Genomic DNA, 19,452 nt, shown 5'->3' on the forward strand with positions numbered 1-19,452 from the left:
GGCACCGAGCCCTCCTCGCTCCGCCCCGGGGCCGTTCCCGCCCGGGGGATGCTCCCAGCGACACGGGCACAGCGACCGAGCTACCCAGCCCTTGGCAGCCGAACGAAGCGACTCCTTGGAACTACAACCACAAGAGGCTATAAAAGGCTGTTTGTGCTTTTCCGAGTTTTAAATAAACTTCCAACCGATCTGTTAAAATCGTGATGAATTAAACAAACTGCCCAGCGTTGCTCTGCACAGTGCCAAAAGCCAATCAAGCCGTCTACGCTAAAAATCATCAAAATCAAAGGAGGGGTGGCGGTACGGAGGATGGGAAATCACAAATGTGAAAAACAATCGCAGTGGAGGGCAGGAAGGCCGTAAGTATTCCCACGGTGGATGCCTGCAAGAGAACTACAGCCAGCGGCAGTTCTGGATGTCCCATCCCCAGAAGAGTTCAAGGCCAGGCTGGATGAAGCTCTGAGCAACCTGGTGTAGTGCTGCTATTGCAGGAGGCTGCAACTAGACTAGCTTTAAGGCCCCTTCGAACCCAAATCCTTCTATGATTCAAACTCTCTGGAGTTTGGTTGGTGGTGGTTGTTTTCCTTAATGTCTTCTAAAGGACTTGAGATGGGGTTTGTTTGGTTTGGGTTTTTTTTTCTTAGTGTCTTCTAAGGGACTTGACACAATTTTGGTATTTCTGACTGTTTACTCTGCCCAGTATCATCTCAATCGCTAAAATGGAAAGTCTCTTAAAAGTTACAGTTCTGGGTTCCTAGGGATGAAATCCAACACTGATTAACTAAATCTGTTTTAAGGTGATATTTTTAAAAATCCACAGTTTTAAAACTGCTGCCCATACTGTACTAGGAGTAAACAAGCCATGATGAGGAAATAATACCTGTGTCCTCAGACAAATTAGAATTCTCTGAAGTTGTAGGAAAGATTTAAAACAGTGTATATCAAATACTTTTCAGGTTTGGGGTTTATTTGTGGTTTTGCTTTTGTTTGTCTGCGGCTTTTTTAATCTATATCCCTCACCCCACATAAACAAAAGAATTATCACTAACAGAGAGGTAACACAAACCAGTTGATGTAAAACTAAGTGGTCCTAAGTGACAGGTCTAACACAGCAGCAGGACACTGGAAAAAGAGTGGGACGAGCCTGTCACTGCACCAGGCTGGTTCAAGCAACAGCTGCTGTCATTTAGGAGATGAACAGTTTTATTAAGAGAGAGACCAGTAATCTCATTCAGTTTTCACAGATTAAAAATAATCCAAAATTTCCCACGCAAAAAAACATTTTTCTGTAATTAGATACTAAATGGCCACCTATATCAAAACAGTACTTTTTTTCTTCCCGAACAGGTTACAGCAGAACATACATCCACAGAGTAACTCTTTGGGACTTCACATCCAACTTTCTCTCATAAGCCTGCTTCAGGTAGTACTGCCCATGTAGTAGGTAGTATTACCTCATATTCCTTTTCATCACTCCTTTTATGAATATATTCAAAGTTACACTTCAGTCATTCCTTTTTCCTCTTACTAAGTAAGACATAATACAACAGAGGTTGTATTTTGTTATGAGTAGAATATAAAGGTCAGATTTTGGAGGCGGCTGATGAATTTCACCACTAATTTGAAAGACTGTATTAATTATGGTTGGTCTCTGACTGCCTTTAACACTGGGCTACAGAGACTTCTTCAAAGGAATCCTTGTTAACAGTGGGCATTCCAAAATCATGAGCCAACTCTCTGAGCACCTCAAAAATAATGACTTTTAAAAATACACTTTGGCTTCTTTGTAGTTGCCCTTTCCACCCCTCCTCAGCTTTTATTCTTTAAGTTATCAGTGCCAAAAACTTATTAAAAACAATCATCCCAGAAATTCCAGGAGATACACTAAAACAACCCTACAAAAATACTAGTCTCCATGTTCCACCTTCTGGATTCCTGTTAAAGACTTTCAACAAACAGAGAAGTTGTCAGTATTTCTATAAAGTAGCATTTCAAAATTAAATTATTATCAGGAAATCTTTTTCAAAATTCGCATTTATTTATGACATTGAGGTGTTTGGCCAGGCAAGTTACACGGCCTTTCACCACAGCATCTGAGATTTTGTAGCACTGTTATTTATTCATAGTATCAACTAATGGTCACAACAGATTGGGTTTCCTCAAGGATACCAGCAATTGTAATTTTTAATTATTAACAGAAAAAATATCAGCCCATTAACAATGCCTAAGAAATGAGAATTGTGTGTACCAAGAGTATAAGCTTCTCCTTCTAAAGATTTCAGTAGATGCATTGAAGACTAGGAATATATATTAGGAACCAAAATATTTTGAAAAGAAAGATGTTCTTTAATACTACATGAATATGTATGCTCTCATATATACATGAACAGACATAGCAACTTTCATTAAATGGACATCACATTTATTAGACTTAAAAATGGCTTACACCAAGTATTTTCACAGTCCTCCCTTCCCCCAAGAAAGGCAGAACCAAATTATCAGTACACATCCATTTCACAAGTGGAGTAATGGGTCTGTCAGTATCTTAGACCTATCATATAACATCAGCATCTTAAGAGTTATCTCATTGTACAACTGTGCACAAGCCTTCCAACAATCCCAACAATTCTTCTTCCTCACAACTCAATTTAACTGCTTTATAACCAAAGGTGTGTAAATAACAATGACTGCCATACCAGACTTCTTGGGTTTTGGTTTTCCTTTGAAATGAGTTAATGAAACAACCTACCAAATATTAGAATAAACAGAAGATTTCAGTATAAACCACAAAGTTTAAAATGTAACCTTTCATTTTTAATCAAAACAAAAATAGTAAAAGCAGGAAAGAAATGAATCTTGGACAAGCACAGACAAGGCTAATTCTTTGAGAAGAGCCCACCAAAACTCATGAGGCAGAGTTAAAAGATATCAACATCATGTATTTCTAGAACAGTGTTAGAAAAATGTCATTTACAACAAGGATTTTTTTTCCAGTTCCTCATTCCGAGAGAGGAAAATGATAGAGACTTCTGGAAAGTACATTGTGTCTAAAACTGAGAGCAACAAGTATGACCACTAAAAATACCTATCAGTTTGAGTACTTATAAGAAGTCTTCCGTAAGATTAATATTTTACTATTTTAGATAAACTGGAAAATAAAGCACTTGCATTTAAATATAAGCAAATATCTTTCATCTGGAGCTGGTCCAAGTAAAAACCAGGATCTCTGCATACTTTTATAAATAGGTTGAACATTACACAATTCCAATAAATACACAGTTTATATACTGATCCCAGTATACCTTTTGATTCTGGATCAATTTCACTTCTAAAAGGAGCAGACTACTCTAAAGTCTATTTTTGAGACTTTCTCAAGAGCCAAGGTGAGGTATGCATGAATAAGCACACTGGTATCAGTAAGCTCTTAAAAGAACATGACAAGAATTGGACTGTAGGTGCAGTAAAGCAGAAGTGCTCAATCTGCAGATACAAGCTGTTTGTACTCTACTAAAATGATTCATCCAAGTGCCCAGTCCACACCATGCTTTCTGCTCTGGTATGGAAAACCCTTAGTAAAGAAAATGGCCAGAAGCAAATTGCTCAAGCTGCTTCAGTGACCTAAGTCAGCAGACTCCAGGCTGGAAATAGACTGATACATTACAAGATTCACGCACTGTAAGCCCAGCTGCTCCAGGAAGCATTAGACTGGCCATTTGTGGTACCATTCATCCACAGCACGCTTGACCTGTACAAGCAAACCCATTCAGCACTTCCACACATACCTTAGAGATGGAATTTTCAATACATGTACAGTAAGCCCAGTCACAGGACAGGCAAGATTTGCCTTGAGTGTTTTAATAGCTAGAGGACCTGAGTAATTTAAGAGATCAGAAACTTTAGCACTGTAGATACAGATAACACTGTAGTACAGATAACAGAACTTTTTATTTGTAGCATGAGGTATTTAATAAAAATATTTCTGAAAGAATCATAATCCATAGTAGGATCAATACATTTACCAGAAATGTGTATGCAAAGGCTATTTGCACAGCTTTGCTTTAATTCAAGTAACATCATGCCATTTTCTTGGAGATGCCCAGACACATTGCTGGCAACTTCTCTGAACAACGTACATGAAGCGCCACATGCATAATACTGCTGCTGCAGTAACTGCCAGAGATCTGGCCTGTGGCAAACACTGACACGCACGACCAAAAAAAATTATTCATACAATGCTGGTTTTGCTTCACCTCTACAGGCTGCAAAGGTAAGAGGGGTTTCATGACTGAAGACATTGCTATATTTATTACCTTAAAAGAGCAATATTTAACTTCAAAAACTTTGCTTTTAAATGGCAAATAAATAGCACTTTATAAGTCATTAATTTGTGTTTCATAGGGAGCATTATAGATTTTTAGCTTCATTTCTTTTTCCCCCCCTTCATTTGAAGCATTGTTCCCCAGTTCTACAATAGCTTCATTTCTCTAGGAGCATATTCATAACACTCTACACCTCCCTCCCTCAAACCCCCAGTGCAGCTCTTGCTTTTTTCTAGTGGCATGGCCAAGATAACAGAATATGATTTTTCTACTTATCTCTCTGCAAAATAATTTAGATTATTTTGAACAAAGCATTCTGGCATTAACACTCAATTAAAAATCAAAGCTAAAGGCATTCTTTTCAGTTACAAAAAACATGCAGCTATCCTTGCTTCTGGAAGTTCCTTTACAGTTTTCAACCCTACTACATTTATCTTCAGGATGATAAAGACTGGCAGAAAATACATTCAGAACTACAAATAATATTCCCACTGAAAGTAAATTATGAAGTTTCCAGCTAGTTCTGGAAGGACACTGAAGATACACATGCACACCCTCCTCAGAGAACACAGTCTTTGAGTAGGATCAAAGAGGATACAGTTAATATTTAACTTTTCATTAAGTTAACAATATCTAGGCTGAATAGTAAGTCTGCTGTAAACGGAAAAAAAAATAAAGGGAAAGGATCCCCCACAACCTTCAAGAGTAATCAAATAATGAAAAATCAAATAATTTTCAAGGTAGATAACAACAGCCTTATGAATTTTGTAAGAGCTTATAGTAAACAGATATCCAGTCCTTCCTGAAAATCTAGCTTTCCAGATCAGCAAACATTGTAAGACTACAAGGAAACAAATCAGAAATAAAAAGGTGAAACATTTCAAAAACCGCAATAGGCAGTTCTGAGATGATATTTAACCAATCTCCTGCCAAGACAAAATGAGACCGGTAAAGTGATACCCAAGCCTAAAGTTACTACCACATCCCATAAGTCTGACAAATCCAAGTTTCTCAATTGTCACAAGCAGTCCTGTAAATAAAATTCTGAGAAACACAGTGATTCATTCCCTTCTCAGATGCTAAATTCCAATCTTCAATGACTGCAAATAAAACTTAGAGGTATAAAGCCCAATTAGGATGGTTCAACATCAGACAACCTGAAATAACTGCTTAAGGTCTGATCTGTCCAATTCTGTACTGTGTCAGCCCCCTCACTGTGCTTCAGCACAAACATACTAATGCACTGGGTTTGGGGAACCAGCCCTTGGTTTTCACCAACCTTTTAAATGGAACCTGGAAACTGTTACAGAGCTACACAGAAAATCCCTGCTTAGTTGCTGGGCGTTTAAATGGATAGAGTAAGGAAAGGCTTAACTCTGTTACCCTACAAGGCCTCAAGACAACTGCTACAAATCAGTTATGTTTCTATTTTTGTTGTTCCTCCCAAGCTGCTGGATGTCTCTGCCACTTTTACGGGAAACATCGTATTTACATTATGCCAGGATCAGTTATTCCATCCCTATAGAGAGCATCAGGGAAAAAAAAACACTGAGAGCTTATGATTCATCTGGGAAACCTTTAAAGAAGAAAAAGTTGAAGAAAAAAAGCTACCTACAGGGATAAACTCAGCACAGAAGCTGCAATCTATTAAGCCTCATGAGTGCAATAGTACTTGGGCAGAAAATATTCTCGGCTGCAGATTACCACTAAACTCACAGAGCAGCTGAAGATCCTTGTGTGTGTGCCTGGAGGTGAACTCCTGCCTTCCTCCCTCTGCCATAAGCAAAGCTGAGAGTTTGCTCCTGAGCCACTGTCACTGCAGTCCACTCCTGCTCACACATTAAACACTACAGAGCCCTGCATATGCAGACGTGTGTCTCATTCAGCCACCTCTGCCACAAGGCACTTCACAGCAGGCAGAGGGATGGGCAATGGCACAGTGACAAGAGGGAACTGCTGCAGGTGTCTCTGTAAAATCTCCTCACAATCACAGCCTACTAACTTACTCCACCACAGCTTCAATCCCTATGTAGGCAGCTCGGCACACATAGTATAAGGACTCAGACAGCTGTACTTGAGAGTCAGGAAAAGGAAAGCAAGAAGGGGCAAGGCATGGACAGCCAACTTTTCTCTTGAGGTTTCAACTCCTAAAACTGCCTTTCCTGATATTTCAGTTACACAGGGCGGAACCATATGGAGCTCCACCACCCAATATCACAAATAAATGGAGTCATTACATTAACATGGCATTCTTCACAGTTGAACTAAACTGGCATATTTCTTTACTCCAAAGACAAAAAATATTTCCAGCGCCTTTCTTTAGACTTTTAGTTACCAGGATTTAAACAATTAACTGTTTTTAATGCTGAATTTTGCAGCTCTCCCATTTCTGTGAAACACATTCTTGTAGGAACCTCAAGCACAAGTAAAAAATAGAGATGCTTTTAAGATTTTTAAAAAGATAATTAAAAGGTAAAATATACATTGTTTCACAAATCAGAAATAAAAGAATTCATATGAATGTCTTTTCTGAACCTTTATCTTGAGCAAGCATGCTGCTATACTAAAGAAAAGCAAGAAAAGAAATACAAAAATCAGAAAGGGGGAGAACCAGAAGTAGTAACAAACCCAAGGGCAGCTAAATGCAACAGTTAGATACTAAACACCTAACACACACTAAAACTTTACAAGGCCATGTTTGCCTGGAAGTTGTGCAAATAGTCCACAACACAGAGTTCCTTAAAGTGCCTTAGCTGGTGTACTACAAACTAGCCTCTGCCAGCAACTGCACACAGGGCAGCAGCTGCAAAGCCCAGCACTCCACCTGAACCATGACAGGCAGCTCTGCATCCATACACCTGCATGGGGCACAGCACATCTAACCAGGGCCACGGTGTCACTACACTGCAAGCCCTACTAATTACTGAAAAATGAGCAGCTGAAATCAGCTGGTAAAAACATGTTCACATAACATGGACAATGTGTTTTAGCTTCTTCTGTTCATTCAATTGGCTCTCCCTATTTGTCAGTCATGTTATCTATTGATACAGCATTTACATGCTGTTCATTTTTCCCAGTAACTGATATGAACATGGTAATTATCCAAACATACAATGTACCTATAAATATGTATAACTTCCTCAATACCTGGGCAAATTAACCTACTCTGCTCTGCACAGGTCCTTCCATGAAACAGAATTTATGGAAATCCCAATCAACAAAGAAAAAACTAACTCTAATAAACTGAAAACAACATACTAGATAAATACAATATTTTTATACAAGTTTTGAGTTTATTTTATACGTATTACTGGTTTTCCTGTTTTAACTTAGAAAATACTTTGACATTTAAAACATACTTCCTTCAGCAAGTCATCCTCTCACAGAAGTAATTGAGACAAAGCTCACACCAGTGCATTTTTAAGAGATGCCAAGCGACACCAGACAGTTTTCAGTCAGCCTCTAACATGACCGTGCAACAGCATCCTGATGTTAGAGCATCTGAAGCTTATATTGCCTTCATGGTCTTGTCAATGAGCACTGAAAGTATCCCAAGAAATCAGGGTCCACAACATGCCTGTCACTACAGAGCTCTTTGGACTAATCAGCTAAAGAACTATTATTACTTATGTAGTATCACCCTACAAAGGCATATTGCACAGCTCATTAAGTGAGGATACACCAAGTCCTGCACATCCGGAGCACGTCATAAAAAACTGCTGCAGACAGAAACTTAATCTCTTGAGAAGGTTCCACTGGTACAGTGACATGGCCTTCTGAAAGTTTTAGCTGTCTCTTCAAAACAGTAGTGCATTTGGATTTCTGATAACAAATTCCTTCTTTTATAAATAAATACAAGCATCAAAAATGTACAAGCATGAGTCAAGAACCCTCCTGCCTGGGAGGGTGGACCCTTGCTTGAAGGGACCTTTTAGAACTTGGCTGGAGAACAAGAGGATGTGTGTTTAGTGAAACAGCCAACGTCAGTAACATTGCTTCCCAAATCACAGCTACTCTTCAGTAGCATTTGCTACCTGAAAGAACATATTCTTACCTGAAGAGCAGCTAAAGGCTATTCAGTGTTAAGTTAGAGACATGAAAAATGACATTTACTGAAAATGGAAAGGCTTTCCAAAGTAGCCCTTGATAAAGAGGATGTAGTTGAAGTAGTAGTCATCTTTTTCCCCAGTTTGGATCCACACAATAAGGGAACACATATAAAGTTAGAACTCACAGGGTAAGAACCATCCTGTTACCTAAGAGCTTAGAACAAAAGCAACTAGAAACACAGAAGTTTACAAACAAAGACATAAAACTGTTAACAAATGCAGCCAACAGAAACTACCAACAGTCATCAACAATATCAATTACTGAAAAATATCATATCTGACTCTTCCAGTTAAAAGTCACATTTTCATTAGAAACAGAAAAAACACGCCTAAAGGAGATTAAGACTAGTTGATCACCTACAAACTAAAACTTTTCCATTTGAAACACAGACTTCTTTTTCAAGTGATAATTGAAAAACTGTTTCACAATGTTCCAATTCTAGCCTTTCTGTAACTTTAATCTGAATTGCTAGTATCACAAGCATGGCATCTTCATATGCAGTTGCTGAATTAATCCTACTAGTAAATACTATACTGACCTTTCAAATACATTCTTGAGCATTAGGAAGATATTAGTTGGGATTTTTTTAGCCCATAGATCAATTTTAATGTTTTAAAGGATAACAGTTTTTTACTTCAAAGAAAACAGCTCCTTAAAAATAAGCTGATACTTTTATTTTACATGCTATCTAGCCTTTTATATACTCTACCTTGGGATTGCTAACAGACATTATTGATAGCAGATTAAGTTTTAAAATCTGTTCTATGTGCAAGATGTTTACAGTATAATTCAAAGCAGGAGCATGCTAAACTATTCTGTCTCTCAAAATGTCACTTCCAAGGCCTGTGGACACCTTAGGCACAAAACTTAAAAGAATATTTTTGTTCTTCTATTACCAATATATTATAGATAGAACAGTTTTACAGTAGCAGATATTTTTGCAACAAGTTTCTCCACATCTTGTTGACTTCAGTAGTTTTTGTAGAATCAGCTTTTGTAGAATTTTCTGAAAACTTGTTTTTCTATCTATGTTAAGTTTTTTCACATCTCCCACATGTATCATATCTCTCTCCCTCTCCCTCAACTTAAAAGCTTTATTTTGTCCCTCTCACAACTACCTTAAAAATAACTGTAGATTGGAAAGGTCAAGAGATGCTTGCCTAATTTACAATCCTCCCACTAAATTTTATCTGCATTATTTCAAAGAATTAGCCTGAAGATAGCACTTCAATTAATATTTGCAGCTAAGTATTGTCCAATTTCACCTTTTATTTTTTTCTCTTAATAAACTGGAGATTTTATTACTTCTTACTTTTCACCATACAATCCGCAGGACAAAGTTAAAAGTACAGAAAAACAAAGTCCAAAGAGCCGGTTTACTGACATTCACTTCCTAGATTTGCTGTTGGTTATTTCTCACAGCATTCTAGTTTGCTGCCTATCCACTGGTATTGAAAGGGCAGGGGGGTTTCCTCTGGTTTAGCAAGTAGAATAGTCTTACCAAAGATAGACATGCAGTGGGAATACCAAAAATGAATATACAAGACAACAACACAGGTGGAATGGTATAATCTCTCGTTCACAACACTGAGCCATTACACTGATTCAGCTGTCACGCGGAAGCTCATACTAACACTATGTCTGAGAAAACTTTTAAAGTGTTTGAAGTCCAGAAGATGCATAAACGTGATACAAAGATAGTCTATTAAGTGACCAATAGCAATAGAAAAATTGATAAGCTCTTCACCATGTGTTAGAGGAAAACAAGTGAATTACCTCCTCACTATAGACATATACTGCACACATTTATATAAATATACCCCACACAAGTAGTTGTAAAGTATGAAGAAATACTTCTAGATCCACCTTTGATTTGTACTGATACACTCCTTGTGTGAAGCACTAAATTACAATTACTTCACCACTTTACTAAAATATATTCATTGTAAATTTCTGCACACATACTCTTCAGAAGAAACCCTGAGAAAAACTACAGCAGAAGTATATTAGGTATACAGTCAAGTATGCAATTTTAAAAGGTCAGATCTTCAATAAAATAAAGTAAAAAATATATTTGAGATCTGTCTGAAAACTAAACACAACTATAGTTGATTTTCTTTATTAATGGTAAAATAAAGTAGTCAGAGGCACAAGCTCTTTGCACTTGGGCTTACTTTTAAAAAGATTTGCTGGACCTTATTTCAGTTCTTTATTGACTCCATCTTAAGCTAATGCCTTACTTAAGAAACATTTACCCAGTGGTCATTTTATCTGCTTATAAGAAGTAAAAATACAATCCATCATGCCTGCACTTAAAATAAAACTCTGGAGAGATACTTGTTTTTCCATTTATCTAAAATATTTAAGAGTTCATTTTCCACAAATCAATTAAAACAAAGGATATCCAAAAGGTGACTGCTACTTTTGGTGACGGTACGACATCTAATGCTGTTCCCACTACTGACCCAAAAGGCCCTCTCAGCAAGTTGATTCCCCTTGTCGATTCATTTCAAAAGTGCCCCTAATACATTGGAACATTTTCCATTGGCTTTGTGAAATTAATCAGCTCAGGGAAAAGCCACACCAGAACTCAGGAGAAGATGGAGAAGGCTGCACAGCTGTGACTGAGATTGCCCTTTTCATTGACGGCAAACTGTTAGATCAGCCTGATCCGCTTGTAAAACCGCACTCAAAAATCAAAACTAAATCTCCTTTCCCTCCCTTCTGTTGCAAAGGGCTTCAAGCACAGATTCCAAAGGCCCTTAGGAGAGGTTCACTTATTATTTCTTATGGAAAATATACACAGAACAATTTCCTGGGGCATTACTCAAACAAAACAATGTTATCTGCAGTGATAAGAAAACAAGGAGAGAGGTTAGAGGCTTTTATGTAAATAGTATTCTGGATCCCAAACAGTATTATGGAGCAGTCTTTAAACACAAGCCAGCAGAGATTCTGGGGGGCAGCCATGGCACTGAGCTGCACACCAACCCCTCCATCTTTTCTAACCAAAACTCCGTACTTGGGTAGAGAAACTGACTTTTATTTCATGTATAAACACCAAGTCCCAGGTCATCCCTTGCTGTACAGGGCTGATTAGAGATGCAATGGGAGCTGAATATGCCCTGCAGAGCTGCTGATATTACAGGTTACACAGTGCTCAGAGGTACTGTATGTGTATCCAGCCCCTGCTGCTAACCTTGAGGCAGCCATGGCTTCGTTACTTTACCACCAAAGACCACATTCCTGTTGGTGTATTTTTACTCTCCTAGAAGCACTTGAAGTGAAGTAGGCTTTCCATACACAGAAATAACAAGAGGGCTGTGAGCAGTGAGAATACTCACATCACTGATAAAATCAACATCTCATCTACAATTCTTGAAGATTTGACTTACACAGCTGGCCATTAAAACAGTTCCACAGTATTAGCTACCCTGCCTTGTAACACAGTGAAAGCACAGAGCTGCAACAGGAGGGCACATTTCATACACCACAGGAACAGCTGCCATTTGCCAGTTCACTCAGGGCAGTTGTGGCATTCCCCTTCTTTAACACCACAATCTGAAACTTCCATGCTCGACTTTGCATGTTTTGTTTGGATTGTAGATTTTTTTTAAACAAATTTTTACAACTGAGAACATGTCCATTCTTAAACAGTAAATTTTAAAAAACTACCTGTTCTTTTACTAACCTCTATTAAGCATTGTGATGCATTCAGTCATATACAAACACTTCAACAAGTCAGTTGTGGTTTTCTTCTACAATTGTACTCATCTTACATATCTAAAAAGATTTCTGAAAAGATTTCTAAAATACACTTGAGACCATTCTGATGGAAACTACATATTTTAAAAGATGTATTACAGAGTATATATTTGTAAGGTTCTATTTTCAGCTCTAAAACAAAGTATATACTTAGTAAATATTTTGACAGCTGATATGATAAATATTTTAATAACCAACAACAAAAAATTTCACCACCTGAATTTCTCACAAAAAGTTTAGGTCAGCTAGATGCAAACCCAACTAGCTGGTATTATGAAAATAATATTTTAGGATTTTGATGCCAGGAATAGGGTTTTTTTTGCTCGGTCTGTCTGTTGGAGAACTTCTAAAATATGGTTATACTTAAAAATAATTGTCAGGCTCAGAATTTCACCTAAATTCTCACCCAAACAACAAAAAAATCTTAAACAGCAGCAATAAGGAACAGAAAGTAAAAAGAAAAAAATAATAAACACCACTCACTCTCAAATTCAAACACAGTAATAGGACACACCACCTTGGCTTTAAAAAACTATTGAGCTCCTCAGATTCTATGGTGCATTAACACCACATCTGCCAACAATAAGCAAGTAAATGTTTCCAATATTTTTCAAACAATTCTATTATTTTATTACCTGTTTGGTCAGCACCAGCCTTCTGCAGCATACCCAACTGGTAAACACAGTAGTTCTTATGCTCTATTCCAGCAGAGCAGCTCATTCCATTACCAAGATACAAAAATAGAAATAAGCAGATAATTTAAAGAGGATTCAGCTACTATCTGCTATTGTAAAAGCATGATCCCAGACCAGACTCTAAGTCTTCATTTTGTAAATGATGACATCACACTATTAAACAATATTAGTCAGGCACGGCTGGTTTCCACAAAATCACTCCTAATAGCCACCACTGGGCCCATATTTAAGGATCAAGAGAGGTAAATTCATCTTTAACAGTCAGAGTAGTTTATTCTATGTTTATTATCCTCATTTGCTCGAACTATCAACAAAACACTGAACAAAGATGAATGTATCTGTTTTCTCTACCAACTTCAATCAGCTTACAGCATTTTCTTTTAACCTGACACTAAGACAATTCTATTTCTTCTGACATTATAACATGTGGAAAAAATATTAATTAAATTGAGAGCTATAAAGAAATCAGAATGTAGTATAAAAGCAGGATTGGTGAGATATACCTATGGAGATATTAAATTCACAGTGATATCCAACTATAAACTCCAGGGCTGTTGTACAACATTCCAAGTTAAATGAGGCTAAAAAACCTTTGCCATCAGACACCATGGGCTTCTGATCAGTTTTCATAGGCAGCCATAATACTTGATTCTGTAGGCAGCCTTCAGTAACCCACAGCATTAGAACATCAACTTGTTGTAATTTGCTGCGCACAGAAACAACTTGTTTAAAACATCAGAACTGTCCTGCTTTCCTCAGCTGCCTATTTTACTCAGCCTGATGCACTGAAAAAAGTGGTTCATGTAACAATCAGAAAGGCTAAGAGATGTCTTTCCAAGGAAATCCTTTTCTCCCACCGCCACCACAAGCCTAATTCCCTAAGGCTCTAAGTTCATCCCCTAGTAAGACAGATGAATGTCTCCATCTCCCACCACTGCAGGCAGACAGGAAAAAAACTGCAGGTAAGGAAAAAAATTTAAAAGCCATATTAATTCTTGAAAATATCCAACCACACAGTGAAGGGCAAAAACTACATCTGACAGCCAGCAGACTCCAAGACCACAAAGGCTCAAGACTGCACTATTTTAGCTGAAGGCAAAAAGAAAAAAAAAGTAAAACTCAATTTTCCATTACCACCCAGCTGTACTATCTGAAAAAGGAACATGAACTAATTCTACTTTTTATTAGCACAATACACTAATATTTAGCCACTAACACATAGTAAAAAAAAAATTTAAAAAGAAATCATATAAGCAACCTTACCCATGTTCTTGAGGTTAAAAATTCTCTACACAATATCCATATTCTTACTTTACTTATTTACATAACATGTTGACTAAAAATGTCAAAACACTAAAAAAGTGAAACATATACTGTTTTGAGTCAAAAAACCACTCAAAAGGAAAGCCTTTGAAAACTTAGGGGATCAAAAGACAAGGAGAGAAAAGATGACACAAAACTCACATCTTGCACTACAGTCACAGATCTCTGTGTAGCACACTTCTGTCTAGACAACTTAGTGACTAATTTTATGTACATTACAGTTTAAAAACTTAAACATATTCTTATCCCAGAAAGTGGAGGGGGAAAAGCTACGCAGGCATGCAAAGACAAGAAGTCCTGAAATTAGAAATCCTGAAAAATTTCTTCCACATAGGTCACTAACAAATGATAATGTGTCCATGATAAAATAGTTCTAAAGTTCAAGACACCATAGTCACAGGAACTCTGATAAAAAGGCCTTTTATAATCAAATTTGTCAATTTAACAAAATAATCATGATCTGAAGGAAGAGCTTAGCAATCAGTTTCCACCAGGTTGATGACATGGATACATACAGTAATCAGGATGTAAAACATGTGTCTCCTCATCTTCATCTATTGTCTGTCCTAATGAAAACAGCCTGACCCGTCTCATCTTCAGCAGCCTTGGAGAGCTCTCACGGGCTGTACTCCCAACATCCAGAACATCTCCAGAAGCAGCAGTGGGAACAATTTTTTTCAGGAATTCCATTTTTACATGCCCTCTGTGTCCTCAGCAGTTATGCTCCCCTTCACAGAGCGTGGCTCCCACATGAACTTCCTTGAGCACAGAGGTGGACTTCTGGTGATGTCATGTTTAAACCTGGGTGGTGCCAACAGCAGCGTCAGCTGCCAGCCAGCTGCTCCAAGGCAGATTCGAAAGACATTTCACTGTGTGGACTGATAAGAAAACCAAACACCACCAAGCCTATATATTAACCAACTCACGCTAAACTCTGCACGCCAAGGAGACACTATTTAGCACTGCAAAAGTTTTAAGCCCTAAGAAAATTTGCAACATATTTGCAAACTCATATCTGACAGAGTTCAATAGCTCTTCATTTTCATGAAGCGCACAGAAAGTGTTCTTCTGCATTTGAAAGATAACACTTATCATTCAGAAAGTCTAGGCACTTTGTTTTTAAAGCTGGCGTACAACATCACCATTCACATTTTCACATAGTTTTAGCCGCTAACTACAAAAATACTAACTTTTATTATATTTATGTGCTGTTTTGCAGGGACTCTGGTGCTATTTTTACCACTTAAAATATTTGCACCACCTTCCAGAAAACTACAAGTACAGAAATAACCTGTCTCTTGTCCAAACATCCACTTTATCCCTAGGGCTACTTCTCCATACATGCCTGGTTTAGCTGAATTTTTGGGTTTTATTTTGGGAAGTTTAAATGTTGTTTTATATTTAGCTTAAAGAAGCCAGAAAGAAGACTTGCATTTGGAGAAGAAAGTTCAAGGACAAAATAAATAAATTATCATAGAAGAAGAATGTTCCTTAAGGCTTTCTAAAATTGGGAATACATATAATTGTTTCACTTACAGTATACTTTTATTTACTACACTTAGAGTGGAGATAGACACTGTAGTAGGCAGTATTTCTACCTCATTTACCACTGAAGACTGTACACACTGCTCAGAGGAAATACACTAAATACTCACTCCAAACATCTCAGTGGCAGCCTGCATGATTCTGTTATTTTTATGAAGGCAGCACAGTGTCCAAGACACTGCTGAATGCATGCAACACAACTATCCAAACTACACATGAAGCACAGCACACTTCCATACATTCCTCAAAAGAAGGTATTTAATCTGAAATTCACTACTGTTTAGCTCTTAAAAAGAAAAAAAAAGTCTATGAAAGGTATGCAGCATAACATGTTTTAGGTCTCAGAGTTTCAGTGACATGCTGACAAGGGGCTGCTCAACTGGATTAAGCTGTCAGTCTTACTCAACTGCCACGTATGTTGTTCAGAATGCCACAACTTGAAAAAGTTGGTACAAGTTCATTAAAGCTGCCACCCAAGATATTTTTTCAAGTTCTATATAGACTGAAAATGTCTTTTCTATTCAATTCTGCATTAAAATCCCCAGATACTCAAGTGAGTCCAAATTCCCCTTTTAAATGAATATAAACATCTACACAATTTTTTCCCTATAAATGAATACAAAATTCTGACCTTATCATAAGAGACATATTGCAAGAATACCACTTCCTGCAGGGAGATCAAGCAGAAAAGCCTCCCTATAATGATTTCATTCACAGTGTTTTACCCACAATACAAAAAGAAAACACAGAGAAGTGGGTTTATGCATTTTCATAACACTAATAAAGATACCACAAAGACAATTTGTGATTACAAGAGATCATGAGTCATTACAAGCTCAAGCCATCATTTATTCATAATAGCATTATTTTCTATATAATTCCTTTTTTTGCCCTTGAAATCTTGCCACAAAGCTACTTTGCAGTTCCTAGCACTTGGGAGCAAGAGAGCAATTCACATGCTTTTGTGAAACTGAGAATGCTTCCAACTATCCACCTGCCAAACTGCAGTTTGCAGACTGGGCAACCAGATATTTCACTTCATAACTATCTTAAATACCCTCTGAAAGGCTCAAACTAGGAATCAAAGTGCTGTTAACCATGCTGGGGAGGTTTTATTATGTGTGTGGACTCAGGGTGGAGTCAACATGTGAAGTTCAAGCACCTAGTGCACCACTTAACATTAAGTGCACAAGGTGTGACATTTTACACAACATGTGGCATATGTTAATCACGAATTTAAAAAACAATTAGGTGTTGAAGCTATATTTTTTGCAAAATTAGAAAACAATAGCCTTTCAAGTAATAGGACACATAAAACACAAGCAATAAAAACCACCCTCCAGACATCACATTTCAAGCTTAAACCTGATAAACTAATAAAGCTTATACAAAACAGATGTATCAAAAAGCTTTTGACTGATTTTTCCTTCAGAGTGGCTTTTGACTCTTAAGAAAAGAACAACAAGAAGTCTTCTACAGAAGATAGCTGGGGATACACACATGTATGTTTATACATAAATATGGATGGCTGGAGGGTAACTCCAGGACTGCCATACTTCACTATATTCTATGAAAACAGTATTTTATAAAAAATGAAGGCAAGATACAAGGTTTATGTTTTTGCCTTGGTATGTCATTTCATATATACTCCTCCCTCACATTTGTTCTCACCATCTTCTTAAGCAGTACAATGTACAATTGTGGGTTCTATACAACCTAAGCAAATTTTACAGATTATCTGCCAGTGTAAAACATATCAGAAGTCTTACAATTGTTATACCTAAATTCATGTTCAAACAAAACCAAAACAGGCAACAATAAGCCTTATTCAATAAATTTTAACAGAATAAGAATAATAAGAATTTTTAATTCTTATTCTGGAACCTCTAAACAAAAAGATTTTTTAAAATAGAAGATTTGCTCTTAAAACTGTTATATGTATTACAGCAAGTTCTTTGATGCCTTTTCACATGTATTCCACTTTGGTTACACTCAAAGGATGACTCTGACTTTGCACTGAAGTGCCTGCTGAAGTCATTCAGGCTTCCCCTGCCACAGTTCTTGATGTTTGTATCACTAGCTGGCAAGATTACATCTGAGCTCTGCACCTCTCACCAACAGGAGTCCACATTAGCAGAAGGGATTGCAAACAGATCATGAAACATGCAGAAGTGGCAGACCCAGTGGATGATCACAGCACAACAGCACTTCTCAGAGCACTGTCTCCTTGGATTAGACCTTCCAGAGCACAAACAGCCGAGCTGTTTGGCAGGGGTGCATAGAAAGCTATGTACATGGGAATTCCACTGAAGCAGGTGAACCTGCTGATGGAGGAACATCCCAAAAATAAGAAATACTGAAAAAACAAAACATGGTCAATGAAAGAAAGATCCATGTGAGAAAAAACTACTTGCAAGTGACTTGAATTCACATGTGCAGAGAATTCCTAAAATTAGCAATAATAATAATAAAAGACAATTATAAATCAGACAAGATACTGGGAAGTAAAATTTTGGAAGACTGCCTAGAGGGTCTATAGCCTACCACGAACAACACACCATTTGACAGGACCGAGCATCATTTGACAGGTCCGAGCATCATTTGACATCCCAAGCAAGCGCGCATTGCAAACCTACAGCTTTGCAACACGAAGTGTTTGTAGAACTACCCCACTGTGCCAGAGAAACGCCAGCCCAGCCCTACCTGCTGTGGGAGAGGGGGCAGAGGTTTCTTTTATATTTACGGCATAAGGCGGCAAGAGGGTGCTGGAGGAGGGGGGGAAGCGCGGCGCCCCGGTCCCAGAGGGATCTCTCCCGGTCCCAGAGGGATCTCTCCCGGAGCCCCGCGCCCCCCGCTCCCGGCGGGCTTTGCCCGCAGCGCCCCCGCGCGGCCTGAGGCCGGATCCCGCTCCGCCCGGCCCGAGCTGCCGGCCCAGCCCTCGGCCCTCACAGCAGGCGGCCTTTAACTTGTCAGGGCCGCACAGACCGCCCTGGCACAGCAAAGAGGAGAACTGCGCCCGATTTCACGGGCCCCCGCAGAGGGCAACAAGTTCAGGGGAGCTTGCTTAGCACGGTGGGAACGTATGTTCCAAGATACAACCGTGCTAAGGAAACTCCCTGCCCACTCATCTCTGCCAGCCACTCTGCCAGCCACCCTGGCACCACCTGAGCGGGGATTAAGGCCCCTTCGCAGCTGCATGCCCCACACTCACAGTCACCCCACACTCACAGTCAGACGAGATTTCCCTGTAGGCTCTATCCCAGGGTTCCCACAGCAGAGTTTCAGACGTCCAGATCCTTAAAATAATTTAAGGTGATGCAATAATTAAATCACAAAATAACAGCGGGAGCTGGCGCCTCAGAGGCGGGACCCTGAGGAACCCCTGGGCGTTTGTACCCTCACAGTGCAGGCGCAGGGACGCCTGGGGTCCCCCAGCTGAGACCTCGGCCGCCTGTCTCTGAGTGTCCACCTGTCTCTGAGTGTCCGGTGCCCTGGCTGGCACCACAGCTCCCCGTGCTCCTCGTTGTGCACAGGGTCACCAATACATGTTCTCTTGCCTCAGGCTCCTGGCTCAGCAGAGCCCAGCTTGGAGCTGCACAGAGCCACATGTGAGGAATGTATTTCTCAACAGCCATGCTGGCAATATGGCCATCGGTACAACCACGCTGGCAAAGGACGCAGCTGGAGGCATTCCT

General features: G+C 38.8%; 1 protein-coding gene across 11 annotated transcripts in view; it reads right to left on the reverse strand.

Moving 5' to 3' along the window:
* FRYL (FRY like transcription coactivator) overlaps positions 1-19,452 on the reverse strand; it is a 151,018-nt gene that overhangs the window by 121,959 nt on the left and 9,607 nt on the right. The gene's annotated exons all lie outside the window — the stretch shown is intronic.

Source organism: Geospiza fortis, unplaced genomic scaffold (genome assembly GCF_000277835.1).
Source record: "Geospiza fortis unplaced genomic scaffold, GeoFor_1.0 scaffold40, whole genome shotgun sequence".
Taxonomy (NCBI): Eukaryota; Metazoa; Chordata; class Aves; order Passeriformes; family Thraupidae; genus Geospiza; species Geospiza fortis.